The sequence below is a fragment of the Panthera onca genome, chromosome D4 (assembly GCF_046562875.1).
Source record: "Panthera onca isolate mPanOnc1 chromosome D4, mPanOnc1 haplotype 2, whole genome shotgun sequence".
Classification (NCBI taxonomy): Eukaryota; Metazoa; Chordata; class Mammalia; order Carnivora; family Felidae; genus Panthera; species Panthera onca.
Genome location: NC_138351.1, coordinates 41893733 through 41905044, shown reverse-complemented (window position 1 = coordinate 41905044; position 11312 = coordinate 41893733). Strand labels below are relative to the sequence as shown.

Here is an 11312-nt window from a genome sequence, read left to right as displayed (position 1 = left end):
TCCCTTAATAACAGACCCTCCAAACTTTATCTGTTGATGACTGGAGACTCTGTCTTTAGCTTCCATTGCAGTTGGTGTGCTCATGTGACTAGGTTTGGAGCACGTAGTCCATGAGCAGAAGCGACATGTACAATGCCACTTGTTTAGAGAAGCAGAGGCTCCTCTGCTTCCCTCTCTTCTTTCTTGCTGGTGAGCTGATGTCCATCATCACGCTCCAGGGAAGCCATTCTAACAACTCTGGACCTCCTGCCTCTGGATATTGCATGAGAGAGAATTAGACTTCCATCTTCTATTATTATAGCAGTCGAATGTGTGCTGTTCCCTCGCCCTCCAGTTCCTTGCTTTTGCAATTAAAATAAAATGTAAAGCCTTCTCAAGGCCCACAAAACCCTGTGTGATCTTGCTGTTGACTAGCCCTCTAACTTCATGTCTTATCACCCTCTCTTTTGTTCTCTGTGCTTCAGCCACGAAGAACACTTCTCCTCCTGGCTATGCATACATGTCACCTCATCAGGGAGCTCTGCCTTGGCCCCCGGTGCATCTCACACCTGGTTTATTTTTCTACATCATCCTTATAGCTGCTTGGCATGTAACTGGTTATTACCTATCTCTGCCCTGCCCCACATGAATGTGATTTTCCTGAGAAGGGGACTTTGTGGTTGTGTTCACCATTTTAATTCTATGAAAAGCTTCTTCAAATATTTATTGGCTATATGAACAAACAACCTTCTGTTTCCCAATCTGTAAAATGGGGATAGTAATTTCTGCCATAAGGGCTTGTGGTGAGAATGAGGGAACATAATGCCAATGGCTTCATGTGCTGTCTGACTCTTGGTAGATCCTCAGAAGACGTCAGCTAGCCAATTTAAGAGACTAGCTCTTGTGACTGCCTGCACAGATGGGTGTGTTCTAGAATTATGTTTTCCCATTTAAAACTGAAAGTTTATTGGTTTCTTTCCCCCCATGAATCAGAGAAGTCCCTTTCAATTGATATTTTCTGTGTTATACTATCTCTTTGTTCATTCGCTTACTGCCTCCCAATCTCCCTCACATTTGTCTCCATTCCCCAACAATATCCTTTTATTGGCTCTGTCATTGATCCAGAAATTTCTGAAACTGACAATGCTGTTTCTCATCATCACTATGAGCGTATCCAAGCCTGAAACTTTTAGAAACCAGAGACGTCCCCAAGTCGGCAACCTCAGGGGATGCTCCCTGCCGACCATCCCTTTCAAGTTGGTGGAGGAAAAGTGTATTGTGTCTAGTATTTCCCCAACTTGAACAGAGCTATGCTGATTTAGCACAAATTTCCCATAAAAAGCTGACCCCTAGGGAGCAAAGACTGAACTTGGAAAGTTTTATCCCAAAAGGAGAATTTGTCGTAAAGTTATGAGTGACTGAAATGTGAAGGGCTGGAGACGTTGGAGTGGGTTGAATGGCAACGGTTTTACAATGCCTGCGATTGCATTTCCTCCTGTGAATGCTTAGCTATTCCCCCACGTGCCACACTCCCTATGACCCTTGGCCAAAAGCATCATTACCCTGTTCACCCGCTGAAAAAGAAGATTAGGACTGTTACCAACAAAGCTACTTCCCATGGTAAAAAGAGGCTCTTGGATCAAGTTTTCTCTCTACGGTCACTGAAAATGACAATTCATTTCTTTCCCACTAGCCAAACGCTGTCTCCAGATGCACACATGTGGATCCCATTGAAGTCAAAGAGGCCCCAAACCCGTTTGAGGTCTCTTCTTGGTGACAAGAAAGTGGAGTTAGAAAGACAAGCTGCAGAGCAGGAGTGTGTGTGTGTGTGTGTGTGTGTGTGTGTGTGTGAGAGAGAGAGAGAGAGAGAGAGAGTTCTTACCAAAGTCTAAAACCCATTTTTAATCTTCATCATTTAAAAGCAGCCAATCTGATTATCCTGGGAATCCTCTGACATCTATGCTCCAGTGTAAGACCAAAGATGGTGGAAAAGTTCTTTTGACAGCCTCTGCCAAATTTATAAAACCATGAGATCTGCAGGTCAGAGAGCAGAAGGCACAGCTGCATACACAGGTTCTGAGGCCCCAGAACTGTGTTCAAATCCCCGTCCCATCACCTTCTGGCTGTGTGCTCTTGAGCAGGTTCCTTAATTTCTCTAAGCTCTGGCTCTTGTGACATCCTGCCTTTTGGTGACCTGTAAAATAGAGATTGACATATTGTAAATACCTAGCATGTAATAAATGCTCAAATGGTGGCCATTGTCATGTCAATAACAGGAGGCTAGAAGACATCAACACCAGCCCCATCACACACACGCGAACACGCTCAGACAACTAAGCCTCCCACGTGTGGTACACTCCTGTAAGGGCTGCTTTCTGGCCTCCAGGTCCTTCCCATTCACAAAGCTGGGCCCTCTCACTTCTAGCTCAGTGGAGACGTTTCTGGAGTGTCCCAAGCAAGTAGCTTGTGTAGTTCAGACTCAAGCCATCCTCAATACTTAGCCCCACTTGGAAGCAGAACTGGATTCGAATCTTTCTTCCATTCTTACTAGCCATGGTAAAGTTTGTTCATTTTGGCTTCAACATAACACATGATAATGGGTACTTATCTGCAATCTTCACAAGAATACAAAACTCAAGTAAAATAAAATGTAATAGAAACCCTCCTATTATTCTGTTCCTTTTCATGTGCAGTACTCTTTGTGGTTAAAATCTTCTGTGCAATGATTTGCTTAAAATCCGCCTCCTCCCCTAGACTGTAAGCTTCATGAGGCCTATTTTGCTCAAGGTAGCACATCATAGCAGAGTGATAACCTCATTGCCGGCCTTCAGTAAATATTTGCTGAATAAACACAAGATCGAGAATGAAAACATACTTTGAAAACTGCAAGGCACATACTAATGTCAGGCACTATTATTATCATGAGCTATCATGCAAATACCAAGTGATTGGTTACTGGAGTGCCCTGTTCAACCAATTTATGTGTATTTAAAAGCTTTCCACTGTACAGTTTTTAGGCATATTGTTTCTACATAAATGAGTATGATGTTTGTTATTTCTATAGAAATTGATCACGGGGCCCTGCTTCGGGAGTGTAAAATCCTGCATTTTATTCCTGCTTCTTTGGAAAAATAGATTTCTTTTTGGCTGGGCATGTGAGGGCTACCCATATTTTATCTTTACCCATTCATCAACTCATTCATCCTTCATCGATTCATTCATACACTTAAGAACTATTTATTAAATTCCTGTTTTGTGCCAGGTACTGTATCCAAGTACAGAGAATACAACGGTAAATATGGCGGATGGCTCTCATACTCAGCTCACCGTCTACTGTGAGAGCCTAGCCCATGGCTAACAGTGTGACACGAACAGTAATGGAGAGGTATGTGTGTACACAACAGGGACAGCGGGAGCTGCAGGGGAAAGCACTTTCTTTGGAATGGGTGAAGGGGTATAAGAAGCCTTACAGAGGAGTTGATGCTGGAATCCAGTCTTGTAGGAAGAGTTTGGGTTGTCCAGGTGAACTAGGTGAAGAAGGTGTATTTTCGGCAGTGGGAAGAGTGTGTGATTTGATGAATAAATGACAGGATAGCTACGGTCATAAAGGACATGAGCCTAAATGATCGACCACCTTGTATTTCAATTGTGTGAAAATTTGTGGATTTAGGTGGATGCAGTGAGCTCTTTTTTTACCCCAGGGAGCCAAAAAGGACACCTCAAATCATGGAATTAGGAAGGAGGGCCTTAGCAAAGGAATGTCAAGGAGGGAGTTTTTAGGCAGACACTAGCCACTTGCCCACTTTCGGGAGGAGGATAAGAAAGAATCCCCAAGGCTGCCTCAACCAATTTGGAGATGTCAAAACATGACAGAGGACTTAATCTTCGAAGGTCACAGAGATGTTCCAAAGAATGGACGGAGTGATGGACATTTTCTTCCTCTCCAGGATTCACAAATGCACTTGGGTTCAAAGCAGGGGACATTGTTAAAGACAACATTATTCTTCCAGAAAGGCGAACCAGGTGCTTTGAAAGCCTCCGACTCCATTCTGAATGTAATCTATGCATTTAAAATCATTTTCTAAGCTGGGACAACGACACAACACAACACAAGCTACCATGAATAAAGTTGGGCTGCCTGGTCTAGCTGAGCTGAAAAGTGCTGGTGCAGGGTGTTTTCATTTAAAAATTCTTATTATTTTTTAAAGAATTCTTGTTATAAATAAAAAAATATTATTATTCAAGTGCATGCTGAAACTGAATCATGCCATTCTTACATAATTTTTCATTGGATTGTTGCAACCCATAAAGAAATCCAATTAAATTTCCCTTGCAGGCACGGGCCTTCATTCAGGGGGCCTTGAAAAAGCCGGTTTGTTGTATTGTATGGCAGGTCGATGAATCGAGAAGCAGAGAGGGCCTGTCCCAGTTCTTGTCTCGTGTGACATGATGTGAAGAGAGTCTGCCAGCAATGTTTCAAAGAGCTGCATTATCAGACAACATAAAGGCCCTCCGTCCCTCCTTTCTGCCGCCGTACCACAGAGTATTCACACGCCATGTCTCCATCCCGTGAACAGTTCTGAGCCCCGTACGGTTAACATACTGCTTTCTGGATCATGTGAGCACTCACCATCGTTATCCTAGACATCGGACCAAGGTTAAGAGGGGAGTGAGCCAGAGATAAGATAACGTTTTTGAAGATACTTGAAAGGGAATGTCCTGGAAACCAGACTACACAAACATTTGATTTCATTACCTAAAAAGAAGGCAGAAGCCAACGTGTCACCAAATTATATGATTTTACATTAATCTGTTTCTCGGTTGCTATCTGGGTTGTTTATGCATTTTCTTTCAGTGATTTATGTATCATGTGGGGTCTCAATTATTTCCAGACACACAGGATTTTTGTCTTTAGATACAAATTTTGCATGAGCGGACCCACACGCACACCTACTTTCCTCCCCCTTATCTTCTCTCTAGTGTAGAAAAAGCTCTTCTAAAGTTCTGTCATGTAACTGAGACTTCCTTTAAGATGTCAGCCATGTTGTAGAATTCAGTCTTCTTGCTTTCTATCATACCAGATGTGGAGAACTGAGGTCAGAGTCAAAACAAAGAGGAAAACACGCAGAGGCATGAGGGAGAAAGAGGCCACTCTGTATTCCTCACCAAACGTGCTATTTGGAAATCATTTTACATTTCTTCTCCCACTGTTTCTTTTGAGGGGGAGGGATTTGTTTTTGTGTTGCTTTTCGTGGTTATTTTTTAAGAAGTAGAAATTGCCTAATTCTTTTCTATCATCATTTATCAGTAAACGTGAGAAGCTTATTCCACTGCAGTGGGGGTTTTATAGGGACAAAGGGTCAACTCTGCCTCTCTGTCTCTCTCTCTCTCTCTCTCTTCTCTCTCCCTCTCTCTCTCTCTCTCTCCCTCTCTGTCTCTCAGATGGAGCAGGCATATCTCACAATCAAATTTTCAGAATAATTCACTTAGGTTTTTCCCAGTGCAAGGAATGCAGGCTTGTATTTGTCTTGCTTTAACACAAAGCAATGATTTGATTGGTGACAAGATACACAGGCAGATATAATTGTTTTATGTAAAAAGCATCTCATGGAGCAAAGCACGCATGAGTGTTGGCCTGCGTTTAATAATTGGGAAGCCACGCTATGGTTTTCTAGATCTGGTGCTTGCAAATTATTTATGTCAGAAATGTTTCTTTCAAGTTGAAGTTCCAAAGTGAGCACCAGTGATTACCATCCTTCTGACTATCACCCAGAAGGCCCCAGTAGATGAGTAAAACTGGGGCCAACATAGCCCAGGGAGGATATAGAGCAGTCTCTCTTTTTGTTTCAGGTTTCTGAATTTCCCACAGAAAGTATCCTTTTTTTTTTTTTTTAAATACAGTTCTCTGAACCTGAAAGTATCCAAGTGAAATATAGTAGGAAAAGCCTCTCACATGCAAACCTTATGTAACTCGGATGTCTGTCTGTCTGTCTCTGTGAGGGTGTGCATGCGTGTGGCTTCCCTTTAGAGGACCGCCAAAGTGTCCTTTAGATCACAGGTAAACCCTCCTCACACATCAAGTCCTAATTGGACCCAGACCGTCTCCCACAGACTGACCCAGGGTCCTCGAGAAATCAGTCCTGAAGAACTATCAAATTTGCCCAGCCCTCAAGGGTCACAACTGCAAATAAGCCTTTCGCTGAATTTGGCCCATGCTCTGGGTTTTCAGTGAAACTCGAGCTCAGGGAAGAGCTCTTAAGTTCAAATTTAGCAATGAATGTTTCCTCCAAGATGCTTACAGTTTGGTTCTTCTCACCAGGACCCCAAGACATGCATGCGTGCGCACGCGCGCGCACACACACACACACACACAAACACTGGCCCCAGAGTTACAATTTCACTAGGAAGGATAGCTTCAAAAGGAATTGGGTTTCAATGACTCTGTCTTATCCTTGAAAAGAACCGTAATGACCATTAACCAAATCATTTCCCTCAGAAAAACAAGTCACATTCTGAGAGCTTATTAGAGGCTTAAAAAATAGATAAAGGTTCAAATGTTGTTGTTCTTTATAAGGGGAGGTTTCATTTTCATCAGATAGCATTTATAAAATGCCCACCCATTTGTAGGGGAAATGGAGCAGAACGTAGAATTAAAAAAAAAAAAAACCTCCTGTCTTTTCTGCACATGTATAGTGGGACCTAGAAAAAAATTAGAAACTCTGGGGAATGTGGCCAAATAACTCATGCATTGGAAGATTAACTCCATGTCTAATCAAGCCACTAATTTGTTCTGAGGAATCTATCTGCACCTCATTTTGCCATTTGTAAACCAGAGCTCCTCATCATTGTGAAAGAAAATTAAATTACCCCAAATACCTGGAGCCATAGAAAGAGTAGACAAGGTTAAGTAAAGACAACAGCTGACATTAAGGACTTGGCATACTGAAAAGCCACGAGGCTGGGAAGTCACACACCCCAAGGGCAGGTATTAGGGAAATAGGTAAATTAAGGAAACTTCAATATGCAAAAGCTGAGGGAACTGGAAGAATGAAAAGACCGTCTGCACTGGGTGTTGAGAGAAGTCACCAACATCCCTCTGACGGGCAGAATGGTCACAGCAAAGGAAATGGAATTTCAGAAAATCTTTGATGAGTAAAAGAGGAAGCTGGGAAAACTGTGAGGAATACAAAGGCAATTCTAGAACAGGACTAGAAAGAGAGAAAGTGGGAATGCCCTTTTCTTGGGGGGGGGAAGAGAAGGGGAGTAGACAATTAGGAAGTTCTTAAAGACTTTGAAGTTGATAGTAGGAGACCTGTTTCCTCTCTAGGCCTGAAGGAGGAAGAATTGGGGATTAGGTTGGTTTTGGTGGGGGGAATGTGTCAAAAAAAAAAACCCTATGTTTCCAAGGCTTGTAAAAGGTTTGAGAGACAAAATGCCGAAGAAATAGACAGACATCATTGAACTAAAACATCAAATAAGGGATAGAGCCATGGGTTCCTCTTCCACAAGTTCTAATAAATGCTCACAAGGAACCAAAAATGTCTTAGAAACACACACACACAACAACAACAACAACAACAATAACAACAATTCCAAACCAGACCACTTCTCCAAAGGAGCCCAAGTAAATACCACCCAAGAGACGGCAGGGCCTGCCAAGTAGTGACCAAACATTATAAGCAAAATTAGCCAATTAATGGGCTATCCTGTCTCATGGCTGGATCACTGTGCTTGCTGCTGCAGCACGAGCCTAGTCTTGGACCTGCAGACCTGCCCCCTGCTGTCCCTGGGCAGACCCTCCACCAGGTGAGCGACAGAAGGGTGGTGGGGCAAGAGGGCTGGCCAGATGGCTGAGCCGTGAGGAGCTGTGCTAAGCTTTTTCTTTGCAAGTAACTCTCACCACACGCGCTCTGTAACCTTCCGGAAGTGATTCCTGATCTGTAGATACGCTGCCAGGTGTTACCCGAATGGGTGATTTTAACGTGATGTCTCTCTTTTTCCCCCACGCAGAAACCAGTTTTGGAAAAATTTTCCAAAAATGAACCGAGACCTGAAATGCTTTGGGTTACTACGGCAACATTTTCTTTTGAGGAATTGCAAGTGTTTGAGGGATCTTTTTATTCATCTTTACAACACAGCTGACAAATGACCATCAGGAAGATGAACGTTGTCCCCATCTTACCATCGAGGAGAAACTGGGTGGAGAAGTATTAAATAAGCAGCCTGCGTATATCCAGAAAGCTAATAATGGACTCCTGATTTCAATTACAAACTGGATAGTGGATTCTAACTGTGTACTTTGGGCTCCGTTAAAGAATGCTTTTAAGAGGAAAGAGGCAAAAACACTTTACCCCTAAATTAAGACAAGTAGAGCTGTTTGTTTTATATACGGCAGATAGAATAAAAATCCTGCCTTTTGTGACATCCATAATGTGACTGATGTCAGAGCCCAAATCAGTGCTGTTTCCAAACAGAAAGTCATTATCATAATAATATCATTTGTAAAATTAATCAAAATAGTCTGATTAAATTCAAGAAATATGTATCACATGATCATTTTTTTTTTTTTTTTTGCCAGACACTGGGCTAGACTTTTTAGAGACTGAATCTTATCCTTAAAGGGAGGCATTATTCCCACATTTTATACATGAGGAAGTCAAGAAAGCAAAGGCTTATGAAGATGTAATTGGAAGAATAACTAACTTCCTGTTCCAGTTCCTACCTCCCACCCAGAGCTGGGGAGGAGCAGAAGACCCAGTTCAAAACCCTGGTTTGGCCATGAGAAGCTTTTCCCAAGAGGCTCTGTGAAGAGAAAGGAACAACTTCACATGAAGAAAATCAAGGAGTTTGGAGCTGAGATGAGAAGTTAGTGAATGGCAGCTGCTGGTAGAGTGAACAGCAATGGGGGGAAGCAAGGAGGGCAGAGGTTGGGAAGAGGACAAAATCATTGCTCACTCAACTTTTCTACTACCATTACCACCCAAAACACCACCATCACTCTCTGCAGATGCACGTGAAGGAGGTGATCCCTTCAGAGCAGGAGAACTTCACCCCTCGAGCTGTGTAGAGACCCTTCAGTCAGTGGGGAAGGCATGGAATCCCGCCTTTGGAAACTCAGGAGCAAATTGGGGCTCCATGATGCCTAAGGACACAGCACGTGAATGGTGGAACCTGTACAACAATCCAGAAAGGGCAGGTTCCATCTGCCATAGAAATACAGAAGCTACACACTTAACTCAATTCAAGGAATGAGCCACTCAACTAAATGTGAACTTCGCTGAGGTTGTTAAAAGCCAGACAAACAAGGAGCCAGAAGCTTCTCATCCAAGTCTCATGCATTGTTTCCTTTGAAAGAGTCCTTCCCTTAAACACAGGCCTCTTTCCTGACTAAATATGTCATTTCAGCCCTGCTCATTCTGCTTGTTACCACGATGGTGCTAATTCGAGCATGGCTCACTTCAAAGTTGACACTGATCCTCCTCATAAGCAATTGTTTTTCAGCCAGACCCATCAGTGGCTCCCGTCAGCCCCTTTCAAGCATGGCGCCAGCTTTTCAAAATGTTGACAAGAGTTCCCCTCTGTTGCTTAGGACAAGCCATGGTTGTCCTTTTCAGAGCATGTAATTGTCTCCTGCAGAGAGCGGACCCCCTACCCCACAGGCCCAGCCACCTGTCTTTCCCATTGCAGCAACTGGTAGCTCAGACTCGGGCAAATGCTAGGGGAAGTTGGAACTGTTTTAGACAAGGGAGCCAGAATACAGTTATGAACCAGAATAACAACAGGACTAATTGGTGGAATCCATTGGAATCTTTAAACTGCTGCCCTGGAGTATAAGACCATAGAACTAGAAGGGCTTCCTTTTCCGTTTCTGAGGGGTACCAACTTGTGCTACCCCAATGGCAATCCTATCCCTTTTTAAAGCAATGATTCTCCAACTCTAAGTTTCTTCTGGGGAACAAAATGTAAATTTCTGGGCTTCATCCCCAGATGAGTAAGTCTGGGGAGAAGCCCAGGGAACCTCATGTTTAACAAGCTCCCTGGTGATTCAGATGTAGGTGGCCTTGAACTACACTGTGAAATACTGCTCGAGAGTCTTAAGCAAACAAAAGTTCTCTACCTCCCCTTAGAACTCATCTGGGGATTTCAAAAGCTTCAGAAAATTCTTCCTTATATTTTTTCCCTTGGGTTTTGGGACTTAACAATGATAGTCATTGAAAATAAAACAAACGCATTTCTCTGAGTCAAAGGACAACAAGAGCCAGGTGTGTCTGCCCCTCCTCCCTTCCCCAACTCTTCCCATCCCTATTTCCTCACAGGTACATGTTCTGATGGACTTTTCCTACAAGGACTAGAGGACCTGCAGCCATCAGGATGCAGAAAGGAATGTTTGTAGTTTCAGTTACCCAGTTGGGAGAGGACGGACCTGGGATTGAGTGACCCATGACCCAGACCCAACCTGGGGAACAGCCTGCAGTTATCATGGCCACTGAGCTGTAACATGCCTCTCTGCTACCTCAGGCTCCCCACCTCCACTTTGTGGGGTCAGTCTCAAATATTTAGGATCAACCTTGCCCTCCCACCTCCCATTTTCCATCCTCCATACTCCCAAACTCCCCTGGACATCAGCACTGACTTGGACAACAGTCTCAGCACCCCATTGGACAAGGACGGGGTTGCACCAGTCATTAATGCCATTCACCAGTATTTCCAGTTCTCTGTCCTCTACCTACCTACTCTGTAGGTAATGCTTTCTATTGTATAGGGGCTGTGAAATTACTTCTGACCAATGTAAGTGGAATTTATGTGGGTCGCTTCTGGGATAGATCATTTAATTACCAGTGCACAATACCCTGGGATCCTCTTTTCTCTCAGGCAAGGTGACAAGCAACATTTGAGATGGTGACCACACTGTCAGCCTGGGTCCCTGAATGACCCTCTTGCTGAGCCTCTTGCTGGTATGCAATGAATATATAGTATGAGCAAGAAACGAACCTTCATGGTTTTAAGTCACTGAGCTGGGGGATTATTTGTTTCCATGACATCACTTAGCTTGCCCTGACCATGTATGGTCTTTGTGCCATTTTCAGCTCTTGCTTACCCCCTTCTCCAGGTGTTGAGTCCTTTCCTTTTATCCACGGCTATAAGCCAAAGCACTTCCATGAATCAACAAATAGACAATTTGGCCAGAGTAAGAGTGCAGCCCTCTGTGCCTTGGGGTCATGCTTCTCCCCACTTTTCACTGGCACCGTTGCTTAATTCAGTATCACCTGCACTTTTAGACCCTTGGGATTGCTGACTCTCCAACTAGGTGCATCTCCTCCAGCTTGCACCTA

The 11312-nt window shown here is 43.5% G+C and overlaps 1 long non-coding RNA gene across 1 annotated transcript; it reads right to left on the bottom strand.

Annotated features, from left to right (window-relative positions):
* Positions 1 to 1861: 1861 nt before the first annotated feature.
* LOC132663869 (uncharacterized) lies at positions 1862 to 10918 on the bottom strand. The gene is made up of 2 exons (XR_009603303.2): positions 10816 to 10918; positions 1862 to 2173 (listed from the first exon to the last, which is right to left on the bottom strand). It is a non-coding gene; the product is annotated as an uncharacterized LOC132663869 (long non-coding RNA).
* Between the last annotated feature and the right edge of the window lie 394 nt (positions 10919 to 11312).